This window comes from Pleurodeles waltl, unplaced genomic scaffold (assembly GCF_031143425.1).
Source record: "Pleurodeles waltl isolate 20211129_DDA unplaced genomic scaffold, aPleWal1.hap1.20221129 scaffold_125, whole genome shotgun sequence".
Classification (NCBI taxonomy): domain Eukaryota; kingdom Metazoa; phylum Chordata; class Amphibia; order Caudata; family Salamandridae; genus Pleurodeles; species Pleurodeles waltl.
The window spans coordinates 411,669-434,236 of record NW_027149831.1 but is presented as its reverse complement, the minus strand read 5'-3'; positions in this window follow the sequence as shown (position 1 = coordinate 434,236).

The following is a 22,568-nucleotide window of genomic DNA, read 5'->3' as shown; positions in this document are numbered from 1 at the left end:
CCGGAGACCAACTTAGAAAGTCGTGCAATGCAGGTTAGAGTGCCGTGGACCCAGGCTTGGCTGTGCACGAAGGATTTCCGCCGGAAGTGCACAGGGGCCGGAGTAGCTTGCAAAGTCGCGGTTCCCAGCAATGCAGCCCAGCGAGGTGAGGCAAGGACTTACCTCCACCAAACTTGGGCTGAAGAGTCACTGGACTGTGGGGGTCACTTGGACGGTGTCGCTGGATTCAAGGGACCTCGCTCGTCGTGCTGAGAGGAGACCCAAGGGACCGGTAATGCAGCTTTTTGGTGCCTGCGGTTGCAGGGGGAAGATTCCGTCGACCCACGGGAGATTTCTTCGGAGCTTCTGGTGCAGAGAGGAGGCAGACTACCCCCACAGCATGCACAAGCAGGAAAACAGTCGAGAAGGCGGCAGGATCAGCGTTACAGAGTTGCAGTAGTCGTCTTTGCTACTATGTTGCAGGTTTGCAGGCTTCCAGCGCGGTCAGCGGTCGATTCCTTATCAGAAGGTGAAGAGGGAGATGCAGAGGAACTCGGCTGAGCTCATGCATTCGTTATCTAAAGTTTCCCCAGAGACAGAGACCCTAAATAGCCAGAAAAGAGGGTTTGGCTACCTAGGAGAGAGGAAAGGCTACTAACCCCTGAAGGAGCCTATCACAAGGAGTCTCCGACGTCACCTGGTGGCACTGGCCACTCAGAGCAGTCCAGTGTGCCAGCAGCACCTCTGTTTCCAAGATGGCAGAGGTCTGGAGCACACTGGAGGAGCTCTGGACACCTCCCAGGGGAGGTGCAGGTCAGGGGAGTGGTCACTCCCCTTTCCTTTGTCCAGTTTCGCGCCAGAGCAGGGGCTAAGGGGTCCCTGAACCGGTGTAGACTGGCTTATGCAGAATTGGGCACCTCTGTGCCCAACAAAGCATTTCCAGAGGCTGGGGGAGGCTACTCCTCCCCTGCCTTCACACCATTTACCAAAGGGAGAGGGTGTCACACCCTCTCTCAGAGGAAGTTCTTTGTTCTGCCATCCTGGGCCAGGCCTGGCTGGTCCCCAGGAGGGCAGCTGCCTGTCTGAGGGGTTGGCAGCAGCAGCAGCTGCAGTGAAACCCCAGGAAGGGCAGTTTGGCAGTACCAGGGTCTGTGCTACAGACCACTGGGATCATGGGATTGTGCCAACTATGCCAGGATGGTATAGAGGGGGCAGTTCCATGATCATAGACATGTTACATGGCCATATTCGGAGTTACCATGGTGAAGCTACATATAGGTAGTGACCTATATGTAGTGCACGCGTGTAATGGTGTCCCCGCACTCACAAAGTTCAGGGAATTGGCTCTGAACAATGTGGGGGCACCTTGGCTAGTGCCAGGGTGCCCTCACACTAAGTAACTTTGCACCTAACCTTTACCAGGTAAAGGTTAGACATATAGGTGACTTATAAGTTACTTAAGTGCAGTGTAAAATGGCTGTGAAATAACGTGGACGTTATTTCACTCAGGCTGCAGTGGCAGGCCTGTGTAAGAATTGTCAGAGCTCCCTATGGGTGGCAAAAGAAATGCTGCAGCCCATAGGGATCTCCTGGAACCCCAATACCCTGGGTACCTCAGTACCATATACTAAGGAATTATAAGGGTGTTCCAGTAAGCCAATGTAAATTGGTAAAATTGGTCACTAGCCTGTTAGTGACAATTTGAAAGTAATGAGAGAGCATAACCACTGAGGTTCTGGTTAGCAGAGCCTCAGTGAGACAGTTAGGCACCACACAGGGAACATATACATGCACACCTATGAGCACTGGGGCCCTGTGTGACAGGGTCCCAGTGACACATACATATAGGCCACAAACCTATGAGCACTGGGGTCCTGACCAGCAGGATCCCAGTGACACATAACAAACATACTGAAAACATAGTGTTTTCACTATGAGCACCGAGGCCTGGCTATCAGGATCTCAGTGAGACAGTGAAAACAGTGACAAACACCCTGACATACACTCACAAACAGGCCAAAAGTGGGGGTAACAAGGCTAGAAAGAGGCTACCTTCTCACACCTACAATCGGCCAATCTGCCCCCAAGGGGGGCAGAAATGGTCTAAATACAATTTGCCCCCCAGGGGAGCGACCCTTGCCTGATGGGTCGCTCCCCATCTCTAAAAAAACAAACAAACAAAAAAAAACATTAAAAAAACTATTTGCCCTGGCGCCTAGAGGTTTCTGCCCCTCCTGGGGGCTGATCGGCCTAATACCAATAGGCCGATCTGCCCCCGGGTGGCAGAAATGGCCTAAAATAAATTTGCACCCCCACCGGGGAGCGACCCTTGCCTACAAGGTCGCTCCCCTTGCGTGACGGCGCAAAAAAAAGATCCCTGGTGCCTAGGGGTTTCTGCCCCCCTTGGGGGCAGATTGACCTAAAATCGGCCGATCTGCCCCCAAAGCGGGCAGAAATGGCCTAAATACAATTTGCCCCTCCAGGGGAGCAACCCTTGTCGAAGGGGTCGCTCCCCATCTGTAAAACAAAAAATCCCTGGTGCCTAGTGGTTTCTGCCCCCCTTGGGGGCAGATCAGCCTAATCAAAATAGGCTGATCTACCGCCCAGGGGGGCAGAAATGGCCTAAAATAATCCCCCCCCCCCCAGGGAGCGACCCTTGCCTAAGGGGTCGCTCCCCTTGCGTGAAATTGACGCACAAAAAAAAACCTCCCTGGTGTCTAATGGTTTCTGCCCCCCTTGGGGGCAGATTGGCCTCATCAAAATAGGCCAATCTGCACCCAAGGGAGGAAGAAATGGCCTAAATATATATTGCCCCCTAGGGGAGTGACCCTTGCCTAAGGGGTCGCTCCCCACCTAAAAAAAAAAGAAAACATTACAAAGAAAAAAAAAAAAAAAAATCCTGGTACCTGCTACCACCGTGTAGGCCTGTTCCCTGTGTGTGAGGTTGCTGTGTACGCCAACGGTGGTGTTGATGCAGTCATTGTCCCAGTGTATCCTTTGTCTCTCTCCCCCCCTTTCTTGTTTTGTCATCATGTCCTTATGTGCATTAGCATCATCTGGCGGAGCAGCAGAGGCACCGGTGACGGAGGGAGTTGCATCCCACAGGACCCAGGAGGTAGAGTCCACCGACACTGAGGGCACGAGTCGATGGAGGGTGAGGGGAGCACCATGGGGGAGACTGCAGGTGACAATACAGACTCTGATACCTTCTACGATGGGAGCTCCCTGGTGGTGGTGGACACCTCTGTGACCACCCCAGCTACATGTACAGCCGCCACCCCCGTAATAGCACCGCCCTCCCAGCAGCCCCTCAGCGAGTTGCCCGTGCCTGCTCACCCAGGAGGGTGGGCATCTCCTTCGCCCAAGGCACCTCAAGCCCAGTCACCCCTGCTGCCCTGAATGAGGAGGCTATTTACCGCCTGAGATCTATCTCTGTAGGGCTGTCAACCATTGTGAATGCCATCCATGGGCTGGTAGCCCAGATGCAACAATCTAATGCATTCCTGGGGGGCATTCACACTGGATTGGCGGCCCAAGAGAGATCGATTCAGGCTCTGGCCTCCTCTCTGATAGCAGCCATTGTCCCTGTTTCTACCGCCCCCCCTTCAACTTTCACTTCCCAGGCCCATTCTCCTCAACCACAACCCATCCCAAGCACACAGCCTGACAAGCATGCACACATGACAACACCCAAGAGTGTCACAGGCAAACACAAGCACCACACTTCATCCCACAGGCACTCACACAAACACCATCCAGTTGCAGACACAACAGCATCCACTATTTCCACTGTCTCCCTCTCTTCCTCCTCCTCCACCTCCCACCCAGTTACGTCCACACTCATGCCTGCATGCACTACATCATCATCCACTACCTGCATCATCACCACACCAAGCAAAACACACACCTCACTGGCAGACACCTCCACAACAGCCATGCACACGTCCCCTGTGTCTTCTCCCACCGTGTCTGTCCCCCCCAAGGTACACAGTCGCAAGCACTCAGACGCCCAACAGTCATCCACCTCACAACAGCATACAGACCATGCACCTGCACCCAAATCCAGCAGACAAAAACGTCCAACAACCACTCTCTCAACCTCCACTCTCATTACTTCTCCCTCTTCCTGCCCCAGTGTCCCTAAAAATCTTTTCCTTTCCCCCAATGACCTCTTCCCTACCCCTCCCTCCCTTCCGTCATGCATGTATGGCCAGGGTATCAAGAACCCAGCCAAGCACCACAGCCACACAGTCCACGGGCCCACTTCCATCCGTACCTACTCGTGGTGGAAAGGATTCCAGGCCACAGATACTGAAGGGGAAGGAGCCTGCACCAGCTAGCAGAAAGGGAAAGGAGCCTGCACCAGCCAGCAGAAAGAGGAAGGAGTCTGCAGCAGCAGGCAAGAAGGGGAAGGAGCCTGCACCAGCAGCTGTCACAGAGCCCCCACCACTAACTGTGGCTGTGCAGCCATCATTGAGTACAGGGACTGCGCAGGAGCCTCCCACTACCTCCACCACCACCACAGTGCAGCCATCGTAGGGTGCAGGGGCTGAGCAGGAGCCTCCCACTACCACCATCACCACAGTGCAGCCATCGCAGGGTGTAGGGGCTGAGCAGGAGCCTCCGACTACCAACACCACCACCACAGTGCAGCCATCGCAAGGTGCAGGGGCTAAGCAGGAGCCTCCCACTACCACCACCCCAACTACAGTGCAGCCATTGCAGGGGCTGAGCTGGAGCCTCCCACTACAACCACGACCAGCACAGTGCAGCCATCGCAGGGTGCAGGGGCTGAGCAGGAGCCTCCCACTACCACCATGACCACCACAGAGCAGCCATCGCAAGGTGCAGGGCCTGAGCAGGAGCCTCCCACTACCAGAACTACCACCACAGTGCAGCTGTCACCGCCAGTGGACGCAATGTTATCCAGCCTCCATGGGCTACTGTGCAGCCTGTCCCCTCCAGAACCAGTGGGGAAGACACCCACCCGAGAGACTGTGGCCTTGCACTCCCCAGGACCAAGCACAGGGCATGTTTCCCCCTCCAGAACCAGTGGTCTTGTTCCCGCATCTGGCTGAGGTACCCCCCCTGAGGTGCCTGCCTATTTGCCAACTGATGCCCCTGCAGTGTTCTTTCTGTATTGATGCAGGTAACAAGTGGGGCCTTGGACTTTGCCCTGTGGCCATGTGGCCCCCGTGAACTGAGGACTGGGCAGCGTCCCTTTTTTGTACATGTGTACATATCTGTTGCATTGGCAAACTTATTATTAATATTGTGTTGATCTTATTACAATCACTTTAGTAAATTCCTGTTGTCCTTACATTATTAGGCCGATTTACGTGGATTAACTTGTTTTCTTGGGCAGCTGGTTGTGTGTACGGTGTGTGTGTCTGCGGTGTGTGTTGTGCATTTGTGTGTCACTCTCGTTTTCCTCCCCGCCCTCCCTTGTGTGCTAGATGGCTGTACTCACCGTCGGCGTCTACCCCAGTGAGGAATCCCAGGACAAGGGCAGAGGAACGCTACAATGAGTCACATGGGTGAACTAGGAGGATTATAGAAAGAACCTTTGGCCTCCTGAAGGCCAGGTTCCGGTGCCTCCATAGGACGGGTGGTTCTCTCTGCTACTCACCAAAGAAGGTGTGCCAGATCATCGTGGCCTGCTGTATGCTGCACAACCTGGCTTTGCGACGACAGGTGCCTTTTATGCAGGAGGATGGTCCAGCTGGAGGTCTTGTGGCAGCTGTGGAGCCTGTGGACAGTGAAGAAGAGGAGGCAGAAGAAGAGGATATCGACAACAGAAACAACATTATCCAGCAATACTTCCAGTGAGACACAGGTAAGAAGATATCACTGTTCCATAGTTATTGTAAATACACATTTGTGAAAGCACAGACTGACTCCAGATTGTTTGGTGATTCAAGGGTGTTTATTTCTGTGCAAATAAGTGGAGGGGGTTGTAAAATGGGCAGGGTTGATCGTGGAGGAATGTCCATGGCAGAGTCCAGTCTATTCATTTCACAGGTGCATTGTCCAAAGGGGCATAGGAAGTGGAGCTAGGGCAGTTGATGGATGGACAGGGTGACAAAGTGGGACAGAAGGATGACATTCAGGGGAGTCTCATTTCCTGGCGGGGGTCTTGGCATTGTTCTCTGTCTCGTTCCTGGATCACAGGGACCGTCTGCGGGGTGGTTCTTCATCTGCAGGGGGCGGGGTGCTGGTGTCGTGGTCCTCTGGCGGTGCCTCCTGTCCACTAGCTCCGGCGGAGGTGGTGGGCTGTTCATCATCCAGGCTCGTGTCAGGGGCCCCTTGTTGTGCCACAGTGTCCCTCCTGGTGCTGGCAAGGTCCTTCAGCACCCCTACAGTGGTGACCAGGGTGGTGTTGATGGACTTGAGTTCCTCCCTGATTCCCAGATAGTGTTCCTCCTGCAGCCGCTGGGTCTCCTGAAAGTTGGCCAGTACCGTTGCCATCGTCTCCTGGGAATGATGGTACATTCCCATGATGTTGGAGAGTGCCTCGTAGAGAGTGGGTTCCCTGGGCCTGTCCTCCCCTGTCGCACAGCAGTCTCCCAGTTCCCCTGTTTTCCTGTGGCTCTGTCCCCTGAACCGTGTGCCCACTGCCACTGCCCCCAGGTCCCTGATTTTCTTGGGGTGGTGGGTTTGCCTGGGTTCATTCTGCTGCTTGATGTGTCTTGGGGACAGATGGATGGGTCCGCTGGGTGGGTGCTGTGCTGGTGTTTCCTGAGGGGGGAGGCTCTGTGGTGGCTTGTGCCAGTGTCAGGGGAACCGACTGTCCTGAGGTCCCAGACAAGCCGGGCTGGTCATCTTGATCCAGTTGGACAGAGCTGCTGTCATCACTGTGGGCCTCTTCTGTGGGGGTACTGGATATGTCTAGTACCTCCTGTCCGGTGACGTTGGTTAGGGGTCCTGCAGGGGTGTAAAGGCATGATTATTGCATCTGTGGGTGCCATTGTGTGCAATCGGTGAGTGACCCTGTACTCCAGTGCTTGCATTCTTGTCTAGGACCTTGTGTGATAATTGGTTTGGGGTCTGTGTGGGTATCTGTTGTGGACATGCTTTGGTGATGGGTGTCCATGCTTTGCTGTTGCATGCAGGGCTTGGTGTTGGGATGTGTGGGTTGTGATAGTGGGACATTTATGAGGTGTTGGGGTGATGGGGTGAGGGTGGGGGTATGTGATAGCATGCAGGTAGGGTGGGGGGGATGAGGTAGTAAAGATTTGCCTTACCAGAGTCCATTGGGGGTATGTGATAGCATGCAGGTAGGGTGGGGGGGATGAGGTAGTAAAGATTTGCCTTGCCAGAGTCCATTCCTCCTGCTACTCCTGCGAGGCCCTCAGGATGCAGTATAGCCAAGACTTGCTCCTCCCATATTGTTAGTTGTTGGGGAGGAGGTGGGGGTCTGCAGTCTGGTGTCTTGAGACCACGTAACGCACCTTCCCCCGTAGGCCGTTCCACCTCTTCCTGATGTCATCCCTAGTTCTTGGATGCTGTCCCACTGCGTTGACCCTATCGACTATTCTGCGCCATGGCTCCATCTTCCTAGCAATGGCGGTGTCCTGCACCTGTGATCCGAATAGCTGTGGCTCTACCCGGACGATTTCCTCTACCATGACCGTTAGCTCCTCCTCAGAGAACCTGGGGTGTTGTTGAGGTGCCATGATGTGGTGTGGGTGATGTGTGAGGTGGTGTGTGTTGTGATGTGTGAGGGGATGTGTTTGTGTGTGTTGTCTGAGGTGCGTAGATGGTGTGTGAGTGATGGTGTTGTGTGCCTGTGGATGCTAGTGTTGTTTCTGGTGGTGTCTCTCTCTGGCCTTCTTTCTCAATTTTGGTAGTAAGGGTTTGTGGGTGTGTGTTTTATATTGTATTGGGTGTGTGGGAATGGTGTGTTTATGTGCATCAGGTGTGTGTATTTCGAATTGTCCAATGTGGTTGTGTTTTGTAAATGTGTGTGTATTTTGAGCGCGGCGGTGTGTACCACCAATGGAATACCACGGTTGAAAGACCACCGTGTGGATGTGTGGGTCGTGATAATGTGTGGGCGTATTCCTGTTGGCGTGATGGTGGAGGTTTTGTTATCGCCAGTTTACCACTGACCTTTGGTGTGGCCGACTTGTGTGGGTGTCTGTATTTTGGCGGATTCTGAGCTGTGGGTCGTAATAGCTGTAGCGGAATTCCACCGCTGCAGCGGTGTGTTGGCGGTCTTCTGCACGGTCGTAAGCGGGATTTTCCGCTAATGTTGTAATGAGGGCCAAAGTTTCTAGTTTTCATGAAAACTGGGATAAGAAATCTGCTTAGAGAAAGTTTTTGTGCGTCTTGAGATGGAAAAGGTGACCCCCTATGGAGAAAATACACAACCTGAGAGAACCAGAGCCATGACATCAGACACTCTTCTGCATGACACTAAGCATAATAGGAGTATTAATTTGGCTAAGAGCTGTTACCTAGACAGGTCAGCGTTACATGGCCAAGGTTGCAGGAATTTAAGAACAATGTTGACGTCCCAGAGAACTGAATATTTGGGAATAGGAGGATTAGCTAGGCGAATGCCTTGCATGACTCTACTTACCAGAGGATGGTCCCCTATAGGTTTACCATCCAGAGCGGTATGTCCAGAGGAAATGGCTGACTGGTAATTGTTGGACCATTGGAGGCCATTTCCGTTAGGAAATTGATGACAAAGGTAATGGGAGCCCCCAAGGGATCAACATTCCGTGAGTCGCACCAACTCATCCACCTTTGCCATGCTGAGGCATATCTCTCTGGAGTGGATTCAGACAAAGATGTGGTGCTGAAGTTAACAGCCTGTTCCGAAAGGTTTGGCACAAACCATCTTGTCCGGACAAGCGCCAAGCCATGAGTTGAAGGTTTCCCTGTTGAAGAAGAGGGTGTCTGTTGCCCATCTGATCTTTCAAAACATCCGGTAATGAGGGGATCAGCACAGGGCAATCTAGCGACATCTCCATCAGAATAGTAAAGTAGAGTTGTGGTCTCCAGAACGGAGTGATCAGTATCAGGTCGGCTTGTTGAAGGAGGGTTTGGGCTGCAACCCTCAGGATCAAGAGAAATGGGGGAAAGGCATATTGCAGATGCTTCCACCCCCCCTCCCCCCTCCCAATGTTGGAGAAAGGCATCTGCGGCCTTGGCCAGATGATCCAGTCGCCAGGAGAAAAACCTGGGCACATGATGTGACAGGCGAGATGCAAACAGGTCTGTTCGGCACGGGCCCATCAATTCTGGAGGGCTCGGAAGACTGAAGACAGTATCTTCCATTCGCTGGAGTCTCTGAGGCATCTTGAGTTCCAGTCTGCCATCACATTGCACTGACCTGGAAGGTATTCTGCAGTTACCAAAATGTGATGCTGGAGATAAAACTGCCAAAAGCTCTTTGCTATCTCCGTCAGAATATGGGTGCGCGTTCTCCCCAGTTTGTTGATATAATGAACCACTGAAATATTGTCCATACGCATCAGAACGCAACATTTGGAGAGGGGAGTCAGAATCTGGATTGCAAAGGACCCGGCTAAGAGCACTAAGCAATTAATGTGCAGTTGAGATTCCTCTAGGGACCATCGACCCCCCGGTGGAGATGTCGCCGCATCTGGTGCCCCAACCCCACCGACTGGCGTCTGATTCCAGAACTACATCTGGTTGAGAGCTGAAGATGGCGCTGCCATTCCATGCTGACATGTTTTCTAGCCACCATTGAAGTTCGGCTTTTGTCTCTGAGCTGAAAGGAATGAGATCTGAGTACCCTACTACCTTCTGGAGGTGTCTAATCTTCAATTGTTGAAGCGCCCTTTAATGTAGAGGAGCAGGGAAGTTCGCTTGGACCAAGGATGCAAGCAGACCTACAATCCTGGTTAGGGATCTGAGGGAAATATGGTCTTTGTGAAGGACACACTTTATTTCTTTCCGAACCGTCGTCAGTTTGTGAGGAGGGAGAGAGAGGAGAAAGAACTGGGAGTTGATCTTAAAGCCTAGAAACTCTATGCAATGGGAGGGAGAAAGGACCGATTTCTTATAGTTGATAAGGAAGCCTAGATCCTATAACAACTGGACTGTCCAATTCAGGTGAACCATAAGTGTGTGAAACTATTGGGCCAATATAAGGAAGTCGCCTAAATAAATTATGAGACGAATGCCTCTGAAGCAGAGGGCCTCTACCACCCGACGCATCACTTTGGTGAAACAAAAATGGGCGGATGATAGACCAAAAAGGAGAACTTTGAATTGGAACCACTGGCCCTTCCACTGAAATCGAAGGAATTTTCGGTGAGGGTGCCAAACTGGAATTGAGAGATACACGTCCTTCAGATCCAAACGCACCAACCAGTCCCCCTCTCGAAGAATGTCCCTCAGAAGATGGATTCCCTCCATTTTGAAATGGCGATATAGAAGCCAACCATTGAAATCTTTTGGGTTTAAGACAAGATGGGAACCTCCCCCTTTTTTCGTTAGTACGAAAATATTGCTGCAGAAGCCCGAAGTTTCCGGCGGCAGTGGCATGTGGCATCTTTCAATAAGAGCTGGTCTATTTCCTGTTGAATAAAGATCTGATCTGTTTGGGAAAAATAGAGAAGGGGGGAAATATTTGTTGGGGAACTCTGTAAAATTCTAGCTTGAAACCCTTGATTGTTTCCAAAACCCACGGGTCTGAGGTCAGGAGCGACCAGTTGTTCAGGAAAAACTGTGTCCTGCCCCCCAAGATTGCAGACGTTGGTGGAATTAGGCTTACCCTGGGTATTTGTTCTAGAATTGTATCCGGCGTGGGTTCTTTAGGAGTCCCTGTTGTAGCAGGGGCAACCCCCTCGGTTTCTGGCTGGGTAGAAGATATCCTTGCCCTGGTTGTAGTAATCACGACTGGAGGGCTGGAAGGGCTGGGGCTATGGTTGACAACCAGCCTTTGCAAAAAGGCGCTGGTTCAACACCTTCTGGATAGAGCTTTGAGCCTTTTCAAGGGTTGTAAAGGTGTCCCAGATCTTTTACAAATTTGTCACCAAAGAGAGACCCATTGTCAGTTTTCTTATGCCAGCGTATATTAGTGTCTTAGCAAATATATAATAAATGGAGACGTTTGCAAGAGTTATGTTCACATTATGTTGAAATGTTCCTCCTCTTAATTGTAAGTACTTCCGTTTTGAGTGGTATAGCAAAAAGATGCAGAACACACAACTCTTTACTGGTGCAGTAAGCCATTACACATTATTTGTGGTGATTGCCCAGATTTCGAGATAGTGATTCCCTTTTGAGTAGAGTGCTGCTAGTGGTGACTTGGGATGTGTTATACTTGGTCAGCTGTCGTTTACTAAATGGCACAAGTTTTTCTCATCTACAATATGTTTATCTCGGGTCATTGATGTTACTGGTCTAACAAAAACATGCCTTGTTGTCAAATATTTTATTTAACACGATTTTATTGAAGCTGTTATCGTTTTTGCCTTTACCATTTGAACATGTGTTTCCTATTTTATGGGCCTTATTTGGTCTTATTTATGTGCAAGATCTCATGAATCCTTTTTAATCTGTTGTATCTTGGTGTCATAGAAGCTTTCTGCGGTATATGATAACATCTGCCCAGTTCTCTAAGCTTTGGTTTTTCGCATTTTGTAGTCTTGAACGTGATTGGTGTGAGGCTGCTCCTATTGCTACTTTGATGTTATGGCTTGGAATGTGGGATAACGTACCACATCCTTACATTATAAGAATATAGCAAGTTACAGAGGAATTGAATGACTATACAGAGCAACGAGGCCGAAAGGAGGGCTCCTTTATATTATAGGTACTCGCAAACATTTTTCCAGGGAACACAAAGTTTGGTCAGTGATGTAAATATAATAAATAATGGAATTTTTTTTATTTTTGTTGCAGAAAGAGGAAGGATGTAAATGCTTTAGTTATATGCAAGGCCACTGGAATTATCTGGTAGAAATTACCAAATTATGCAGCAGGCCAGTTATGCATTTAAATCAACAGCTCCAACTCAGACAAATGTGAGACCTATTGCATTGCAAATGCTTGTTTTACATGTAATAAATAGCAAAGAAAGAAAGCATAATACGAAGCCTCCGGTCCTGACAGAATCCCTGACACACGTGAGAAGAACTTCCTCGCATTCCGTGCTGGTGCTGACTCTGCCGCCGCCGCCGGCCCAGAAGTGATTCTCTGGATTGGCCCATGAGGATCTCCAGGTTATTTTCTGTTGGTGCTGACTCTGCCGCCGCCAACCCTGGAGTGATTCAACTGACATGCCTGAGAAGAGCTTCCTAGCATTCGCTGCTGTCTCTGCCGTGTCTGACCTGAACACTGTAATACTTCAATGCCCGAGAGGCCCTTATCGGTATCCGTTGCTTGTGCTGTTGCTGCCTCACCTTACCCGGATATTATACTCGCGTGCGTCAGAGGAGCTTCGCAGCATCCGGTGCTAGTCCTGACTGGCTCTGATCACCCGGAAGGGAATCTGTTCAGCAGTTCCTCGCAGAGGGTGAAGTGGAGATTTCCAGACCAGTCCGAGGTGAGTCTTGGGGGGCCCGAGGCAGAGGGAAGAGGGGGGGGGGACACTGCAACAGGGGTAGGAGGGCCTGGGGTGGGGGAGGAGGAGGAGCCGGTGCAGGAGGGGAGGAGGCGGCCACTGAAATGGGGAGGAGGGCCCGGGGTGGTTATCAGTCAAGGCTCCCTTCCTGTTTCCTTCAAAACTGGGCAGGTCACCCCTCTGCTTAAAAAACCCACCGCTGATGCAAACGACCTCAACAACTACCGTCCCATCACTAACCTACCCTTTCTTGCGAAAATCACAGAAAAATGTGTAGCGAAACAACTCTCTCGCCATATCAAGGAAAATTATCTTCTTGACAATTTCCAGTCCGGCTTCATTCAAAACTGCAGCACTGAAACAGCCCTGCTGCTAGTGATTGATGACGCGCTGCGGATACTCGATTCAGGGGAGTCTTGTCTTCTAATTCTTCTTGACCTTTCTGCAGCCTTTGACACTGTCAATCACAACACTCTCCTTAACACTCTTCAACAGAGAATGGGCATGGAGGGCACTGTGCTCAAATGGTTTGCCTCCTTCCTCTCTGATAGATCCCAAATGATCAATAGCGGTCAGTCAAGGTGTTCCTCAAGGCTCCATACTTGCACCCACACTGTTCAATCTCTATTTAGAACCGTTGGGAAATCTCCTGAGTAAATCCGGGATCCACTATCATCTATATGCGGATGACACTCAGATCTACCTTAAGGTGGCCTCCACTCACGATCTCTCCTTCCTTAGCTCTACTCTCGACTCCATTCAAAACTGGATGTTAACTCATCAACTGATCCTGAATCCCTCCAAAACAGAATTCCTCCTCCTCTCCTCCTCACTTTCTCATCCCCCAGTGCAATCATGGAAGGATCAGATCAATCTAATGAACAATAAGCCCATCATTGTCGAGAGCGCAAAATCCCTTGGTGTCATACTCGACAAAAAACTCAATCTACTCTCCCACATCGACTCCATTGCAAAGTCTGCTTGACACCAACTGCGCCTTCTTTGGGGGATTCGTCGCTTTTTCCCGGAGCACGACCTTAAAACCCTGGTCCAATCGCTGGTTCTCTCCAGATTGGACTACTGCAACTCTCTTCTTACTGGCCTTCCCAAATCCCACCTTTCCCCCCTGAAGTCTATTCTCCATTCAGCAGCTCGTTTCATACATGGGGCCAAAAGAAGCGACCACATCACACCCATTTTATCCACCCTCTGTTGGCTTCCCATAGAGGCAAGATCTATCTACAAAACTGCATGTATCACCCACAAAGCCTTGCACTCCTCCTCCCCTCGCTACCTGGTGAATAAACTGAAACTCTCTGGGGGCTCCAGACCATCACGTAATGCAGAAAAGTTATTGCTTGAACCTCCCATTTTCAAGAAGGAAAGATCGATGGCCCAATCCTTTTCAGGCAACGCGGTGAGAATCTGGAACTCACTTCTGCCTCAGCTTCAGACCACCACCTCTTCCCAGGCCTTCAAAACTGACCTCAAAGCTCTCCTACTTCAAAGACACTTCCAAATTTAATTCAAGCCCTCTGTTTTCTGAAGGAAGTCCTTCCATTATAGGAAATTCTGTTCTCCATGCCTATAGAAGTGCCTTCCCAGGGTGTTTTTGTGTTTTGAGTGTCTGCCATTTAGTGCAGTATTATACCTCTACCTGTATTTTGTACTCTTTTGTAACATGCACACAACACCTTTCCTTTTACAACGTATCATTTGCTACCTCTTATATCTTGTTTGCTTTTGATACATGCACAACGGCCACCACTGCCTCATGTAACGTAACTATTGTTTTAGTGTTTTGAGTGTCTACCATTTATTGCAATTTTTTTTTACCTCTACTCGTACTTTATTTGCTCTTGTAACCTGCACACGTCACTTTTTCCTTTCGTAACGTATCGTTTGCTACCTCGTGTATTTTTTATTTATTTTTTGCTCTTGATACTTGCACAATTATCACTATTGCCTCATGTAATGTAACGTTTGTTTTTGTAACAGGCTCACTTGTAATTCTTCTCCTCTTGTATCTTTACTTTGCCTATTGTGAAGCGCTCTGACACCTTCGGGTAAAGTCCGCGCTATATAAAAACGCATTAAATAAATAAAAAAATAAATAAATAAATTGGGGAGGTGGGAGAGGAGGAGGGGCTGGGGCAAAGTGTGTGTGGGGGAGGGGGGAGGTGCCTAAGGGGAAGGGGCTGTTTCAAAGGCAGAGGGGCAGGAGGAGGGGCTGGTGCAGAGACGTTGATCTGTGTTGTTAGCTGTTGTGCCCCTTGGGGTGTTAACTTCAACAGCATCAATTATTGTGATGTCATCAGAGTCACCTACGACACTTCCTGGGAGAATTAAGTGACAACACTCATATGTTGTCACTTCCTGTGTTGGCATCAGGGCAAAGGGCAAGTGATGTCACTTCCGCTATTCCTGGTATCTTGATGAATACAACATTTTCTAGCTTTGCGTTAAGAATTTTAGATTCTATTAAGGAAACCGAGGCGAGGATTATGCTTCTCAATCTTTACTACTAAAAAAAAACAGCAGCCAATAAAAAAAAAAACAGTAAACACACACTAAATGAGGCTTTGAACCATGCCTCTCATAAACCACCAATAGTAGTCCAACACAGTCTATAAACTGGAGAGGCACAATCTGACTTCCTCTTTCTTTGTAAAAATTCAATACCACTCTCAGACCGTATCTGGAAAAGACTCTCCTGGAAGGCTTGAAATAATCAGACTCATTGTCATTACTGCCAAAAACAAACTCAGACGATGCACAAAACTTTACCCCTGTTTGGAATCTGTTTCTGAAAGAGCAAACAATTATGAGACTCAAATCTAATACAACTGGTAAATTCAAGGGTGGGTAAAAATACCTTCATAACAATGCAAAGTATGCAATTAATTTTATTTACTGGGTGGGATAATCCTCGCCTCCGTGTCCTTAATAGAAACATTTTAAACATGGAGTCACTAGACCAATTGGCAGCTCTAAGAATATTTTCTAGCCTAGAACCCATAAGAAAAGCTTTTGATGCCATATCACCTCTGGTGGAATGAGCACCATATAAGGACATATCAGTGCCTGCTTCTGACATCACCCACCGAACCCAGCGTGCCAAAGTGGCAGCTGAAACCGGTTGGAAAGGTTTTTGAATGGATAGCAGAAGAGGTCCCAGAGGATCGGTTCTATAACTAGCAGTGCGTTCCTCATAAACCTTTATTCACTTAACAACACAGCGATTTGCATTATGAGGAAAAGCAGGATAATTAACAGAAGTAGACATGCATTTTGTACCTTTAGATGTAAGAAAAGAAAGTCCATAAGGAGAGAACAACCTACCTGCTAGATCTAAGGCTTTTACATCTGAAACTCTGCGACTTTTGATCAAACATAACAACATGGTCAATTTGGCCGATAATTGTTTCATTGATAACAAATGATTGTCAGGCCAATTGCTCAAGAATGATAGCACAATATTTACATCCCACAGCTGTAAGTAACGTGGTTTGGGTGAATTCGCCAGCCTGATACCTTTAAGCAATTTACATACTAAGGGATGTTGACCTACTGGTTTATTATTTATCAATGAATGTCCTGCAGAAGTAGCTGGTCTAAAGTTATTTACTGACCTGTAACACAAGCCTGATTCAGCGCATTCGGACAAAAAGTTTATAGTGTTTTTGATCTCGGATCCCACTGGATCCACTTCCCTTGGAAGGCACCCACCCACCCACTTTTTCCATGCCAGAGAGTATCTTTTGTGGGTGGACAGAGCCCAAGCTTGTCGTATAAAAGAGGTAGCTTAAGACGAAAGGCCTTGCACTTGTGAATGTCTCCCAATATATTCCAGGCCATGAGATGCTCTGATAGCAGAAGGGGATGAGGAGATCCCACAGAATCCAGAAGGAGCTGAGGAAATACCAGGAGCTGCAGAGGTAGAGCAATAGAGAGTTCTAGAAGAGATGGAAACCACAGTTGACTCTTCCACACCGGCGTGATGAGAACCACAGATGCTGCTTGGCGTCGCGTGAGCGCCGCTACTCTTGGGATCATGGCAAACGGGGGAAAAGCATAATTCATTTTTATTGACCCATCCTGTAAAAATGCGTCTGTTGCCAATGCCGACGGATCCGGTCTCCAGCTGAAAAAGTTTGGAATCTGAAAATTGAGATGAGATGCAAACAGGTCCACCTGACACAGACCCATCAAAGACATGATTTTCTGAAACACAGAAGGGTGAAGTATCCTATCACTGGAATCCTTCAGAAACTGGGAATTCCAATCTGCCACCAGATTGTCCTTGCCCGGAAGAAATTCCGCTATCACCATGATCTTCTGAGCTAGACATAGATGCCAAAAAACTCTGGCAATCTTCGCCAAAAGGTGTGACCTGGTCCCTCCCAAATGAATGATGTATCTCACCGCGGACACATTGTCCATCCTCAGGAGAATGCAACAAGTGCTCTTGAGCGGGGAGAGGGATCTGATGGCGAACAAACCCGCTAGGAGTTCCAGACAATTAATGTGAAGCTAAAGCTCCTCTGAAGACCATCGACCTCCTGTTGAAAACTGTCCGCACCTCGCTCCCCAGCCCTAACGACTCGCATCTGACCCTGTCACAAACTCTGGTGACCCTCCAAAAATGGCCCTGCCGTTCCAGGCTTCCATATGAGAAAGCCACCACTGGAGTTCCTCTCGGGTTTCGAGAGGGAGCGGAACCAGATGATCGTCCGAAAAGCCCTGTGGAAGGTAGTGAATCTTTAGTCTCTGTAAGGCCCTGTAATGCAGTGGCCCTGGGAAAACTGCTTGAATTGATGAAGCAAGAAGACCCACAATCCGTGCTAGGGATCTCTACTGTCTGATTTGATAATGTCACTCTCAGTTCCCTCTTGATCAACTTTTTTTTCTGGGAAGGAAGTAACAATTGAGCTTTCACTGAATCCACCTGGAATCCCAAGAATTCCATTTGCTGAGACGGTATCATGGATGACTTCTTGTAATTGATCACAAATTCTAGGTCCTGAAGGAGAGAACCCACCCAATGCATGTGAGTCAGCAACAGGGACTGATCTTGTGCCAGGATAATCATTTCATCTAGATAGATTATCAGGTGAATACCCCTCCCATGAAGGTGTTCCACCACAGGTTTCAAAAGTTTGGTGAACACTCACAGGGCTGAAGACAGGCCAGAGGGGAGCATGAGATATTCGTACCAACTGTCCCTCCAACAAAACTGAAGAAACCTGTGTGAATGGGCTAGGGGAACCGATAAGTATGCATCCTTGACATCCAGACGAACCATCCAGTCTCTGTCCTGAAGTAGGTCTCGCAAAAGATGGATGCCTTCCACCTTGAAATGGCGGTAGACTACAAACGGATTGAAATTTCTGAGGTTGAGGACTAACCTCTGACCGCCTCCTTTCTTTTAAATCAGGAAAACGTCGCTGCAAAAAAACATTTGGTGATGGAAAGTTAATGCAATAGCTTTCTTTGCAAGCCGATCTCGAATTTCGCAATCTATAGAGGGTTTGGTCTAGTTGGGAAAAAAAAGGATAGGAGGTGGAAGCGAGGGTTGCAGAGGTATGGAAGTTAACTCTATGGTGTACCCTTGTTCTGTATTCAGAAGACATACGTCTCAAGAAATAGAGGCCCAATTTTGAACAAAATACATTAGTCTGCCTCCTAAATGGATTGAAGGAAAATGAAGTTTTATTACCTGCAGAGGTGTTGTCAGTGGCCCTGAAACCTATGCCAGACCATCGGGTGTTGTGGTTGCATGGGCCTCTGTATCAGGAGGGGTAAAAACCTGCTTGTGAAGGTTCTTGCGTATAACCCCTGCGTCCTGAAAAAATTCCCTTTGAAGGACCTTGTTGGTATCGAACATCCTCAAAATCAACCGGTCCTTCCAAAAAGAGGGTTCATCATTAATTTAAGGGAAGACTGAGACTTATCCAGAGATGTGAATGTGTTCACAAATTTTGCAATATCCTTCACAAATCTGTCTCCAAATAATTGCCCCTCAGCCAGGGGACCTGCTTCGGCCAAAGCCAGATCTACCAATTGCGGATCAATGCGCAATACAACAGATTTCCTTCTTTCTCATGCCAAAGCACAGTTTGCATTCCCAAAAAAACAATTGCTCGTTGAGTCCACCCGGCCAGAACCTCTGGGTGGATAGCGGCTCCCGTTTCCTGAGCCTGAAGGTCTAATTCTAGAATTTTATCAAGAGGTCCTGAAACACCCAGAAGCTTGTCCTGACAAGCCCTTACAGCTCTATCTATCCCTTTTTTCGGATCTTTATTATATTTCTTGAGGAAAGTCACCATAGTATTATCAATTTCAGGGGTGACCCCAGTTTTATGAGGAAGATCAGGGCGAGGACATTCTGACCTCAATCTGGATCTGACATCTTTTTCAAACCCTTTCCTAATATGCAACTGCATATAATCTGCCACCACAGGGGCTGGGGCCCAGTCAGAAAGGTTTAAAAGCGAAAGGAGAAGGAATAGTATAGGAGGAAAGTTTGAGCTTCTTAGCGTGTTTCTTAGCTTTAAGGGAGTCATGCGAAGAAGATGAGACGGAATCAGAATCTGCAAGAGGAAAAGATAAAGGAGTAGGAGAGTTAGAGGCATTAGCGTAAGCATGTTCAGAAGTAGAAGGCAGAGAAATCTGGGCCAATTTGCTCGCATGAGGCCAAAGTTGTTCAGCTGAGGGGATAGACGGAGATGAGGTATCTCCAGAAGGAAATAAGGAAATTAAGGTGAAGTAGGACATGCTCAATCATCAAGTCTTTTAGACAAAGGTTGGAGGGCAGAAGTAATAACTTTATCTAAAGATTTCTGCACTGAGGAATCAATAACCTGTTCAAAACAGGGATCAAAGTAATAATTCTCATCTTCATCAGGCTCATACATCTCTAAGCCTTGGTCATAAATTTAGTAATCTGACATGATAAATGCCACAATCAGCTTCCTCAAGGGACGCTCAATACAAAATTCTACTGCAAAAAATATTTGCCAACCAATTCTTGATTATTGCAGCCCCAGCCTTCTTTGGTCAGGGGCGTCAAAATCAGAAGAAAGCTGCACTAGTCTTTAGGAACAATAAATCCTTGAAGGAAACAAAGTGATCCGATGGAGCACGGTTGTTATCTTGAATAATGTTCAAAACCCGTATGAGGAGGGAAGTTGACAAACGTCACTTCCCCTCCCAAAGACTTTGCACGCATGTGTAGCCCAATTGGGCTGTACTGTGCGTCTTGCGATGCGCTTCACTGAAGCGAACCGGAAGTCAGGCAAAAGCTGCCTGACCAACCGGTCGCGAACAAAAAAGAAAGGATTCCTGGACGCCTCTGGTGAGGCGAACAACCACTCCAGAAGTGGCCAAAGAAGACTGATTTCTGTCAGTGCACGCAGAACATTAATCGAAAGGGAACCAATTACATAGATTACGACGCTTGCAACACGCACCTAGACGTGCCCACAAGAAGAGGAGCGCGCGCTATCAACAGGAAGACACTACCATGAAAACCAAGAAATACTCCAAGAAATACCGAGTATACACAATACAACACCTTGAGTGAAATAAATCAATGAGATGGGGAGGCACTTATCTTACTGTGGAACAGCAAAGAAATAGGAAGTCAGATTGTGCCTCTCCAGTTTATAGACTGTGTTGGACTACTATTGGTGGTTTATGAGAGGTGTGGATCAAAGCCTCATTTAGTGTGTTTTCTGTGTTTACTGTTTTTTTATTGGCTGCTGTTTTTTTGGGTAGTAAAGATTGAGAAGCATAATCGGAGCCTCTGGTCTTGACATAGAATCCAACAGCCTGCCAGGCCCTTCCAGATGAAGCAGGTCACTACTTAACTAACTGAGGTTACTTCGTTATAGACCTGGACTCTAGTCATCAGCATGTCTAGGGTAGTGAGTGACCCTGAGCCCTCATTATGATGCTTCTATGCCCTTCTGGTTTGATCTGTCAGACCCAGACACTCCCTGCTGAAGCAGGTTCAGTACTTAACTAACTCAGGTTACTTGGGTATAGATGTAGACTCTAGTCATTAGCATTGCCAGGGCTGTGAGTGACCCTGAGCCCTCATTACGATGTGTCTGTGCCCTTCTGGTTCTATCTGTCAGACCCAGGCCCTCCCAGCTGAAGCAGGTTCACTACTTAACTCACTCAGGTTACTTAGTTATAGACTTGGATTCTAGTCATTAGCATGTCCAGGGCCGTGAGTGACTCTGAGCCCTCATTATGATGCTTCTGTGCCCTTCTAATTTTAACTGTCAGACACAGGCACTCCCAGCTGAAGCAGGTTCATAGCTTCACTAACTCAGGATCCTTAGTTATTAATGTAGACTCTAGTCATTAGCATATCCAGGGCAATGAGTGACCCTGAGTCCACTTTATGATGCTTCTGTGCCCTTCTGGTTCTATCTGTCAGACTGGGGCTCTCTCAGCTGAAGCAGGTTCATAGGTTTCAGACCCATAATCTGCAGCTCTGCCATGGTCATTAATCACAGACCTACACTCCAGTCCTGTGCAGGCCCAGACAGTGCCAGGGCAGTGAAGCACCCTTGACCTCATTAAGGTTCGACCGTGCTTTGCAATGTTCAAAAGACAAGAGTTTCTATTCATCACCCAACAGAGCAGTACACAAAACGATAACCTAGAGCTCCACCCAACCTTGAGCCAACATATCCCAAAGCAGAATACATGGTAGGTCCTAAACACTACTTTGTGGACATCATAGTCATAATTTCTTTGCTTCTTTCTGAAACATGCATTTAATACTTTCACTTCGCCCAGAGCCACTTTCAACACTACCAGTGATGGACAAACTACCCTACAGGGTCTTCCTAAAAAGTTCAAAAGGTATAGCCCCCATTTGTAATGCAATGCAAATCTGTACGATTCACCATGTTCCAAATCTCTTTTAAGAATAGTTTCTATATCTTTGGAGGTCAACTGATCGCCATTATCAGCGAAAAGGACTTTCTGATTACTCTCTTTATGACAACCTCCTTTGGAAACGTGATAACAGAACACGTGGGGACCTTATTCGCAATATCCATTTCAAACCCCCAGAATGCTTATCCGTTAAAAAAAAAGAGATAAATGGGAATCATACGAAGTAGCAAAGGGCAGAGAATGTCCAGAGCAATTTGATGCCAGGGGTGAGTGGGGTACTCTCTGCACACTGATGGGGTAATCTGCACCTTTTTAGTCTTATCACTCTTATTGCACTCTAAACACTCCCTCCGGCTGTGCCCAATCTGAAGATCCATACCTGACCACCAATAACTGCTCCTCAACCTTACGTTTGTCTTGCACATCCCGAGATACCTTACATGCGCTTAATCAATAAGCTGTCAGTGCAGAACAGTGTGCTCCCAGGCAACACTGTTCTGCACTGACAACTTATCCTTGATTTTGCTGATAACAGTCTTTCAGTACCACACCCATGGCTTCTTTTCGATCATGCCCCTGTTTCAGTTCCACTCCTAGGCCCTTGCACTGGCATCCGTAACAACACAATGAGGCAATCCTGTGACAAAACTATGCGAATTGTGAGCATTCACAAGACACTTCTTAACATCTTCAAATTCCCTCTCACTTTCCTTACTCCACACTTAGCCTACACCCTACCCCAGATGGGCTCCTATGGCACAAGTAAATAAGTGCAAACTCAGGCCAAAATCTGGCTTAAAAAAACTGTTTGTGCCTCTTCTTCCTTCAGGAGTCTAGGTATTTCTTCTATGGCTTTAATTAAATCATCTTTGGGCAAGACCCCATCATCAGATATTACATGACCTAGGCGCTCCAATTCCTGAGAGGCAAACTTGTATTTTTTCCTTTAATTAAAATCCATTATCCCTCAAGACTCAACTACAAAAGTCTGTTAAATGATAGTTTTATGGTTGATCAGATCATACTGACAAATATAAAAGCTTTACTTATCAGCTCTGGATAGGGCAGCCCTTTCAGGCAGAGCACACATGAATGGATTATAACTATATCACAGAGGGGCAGCACT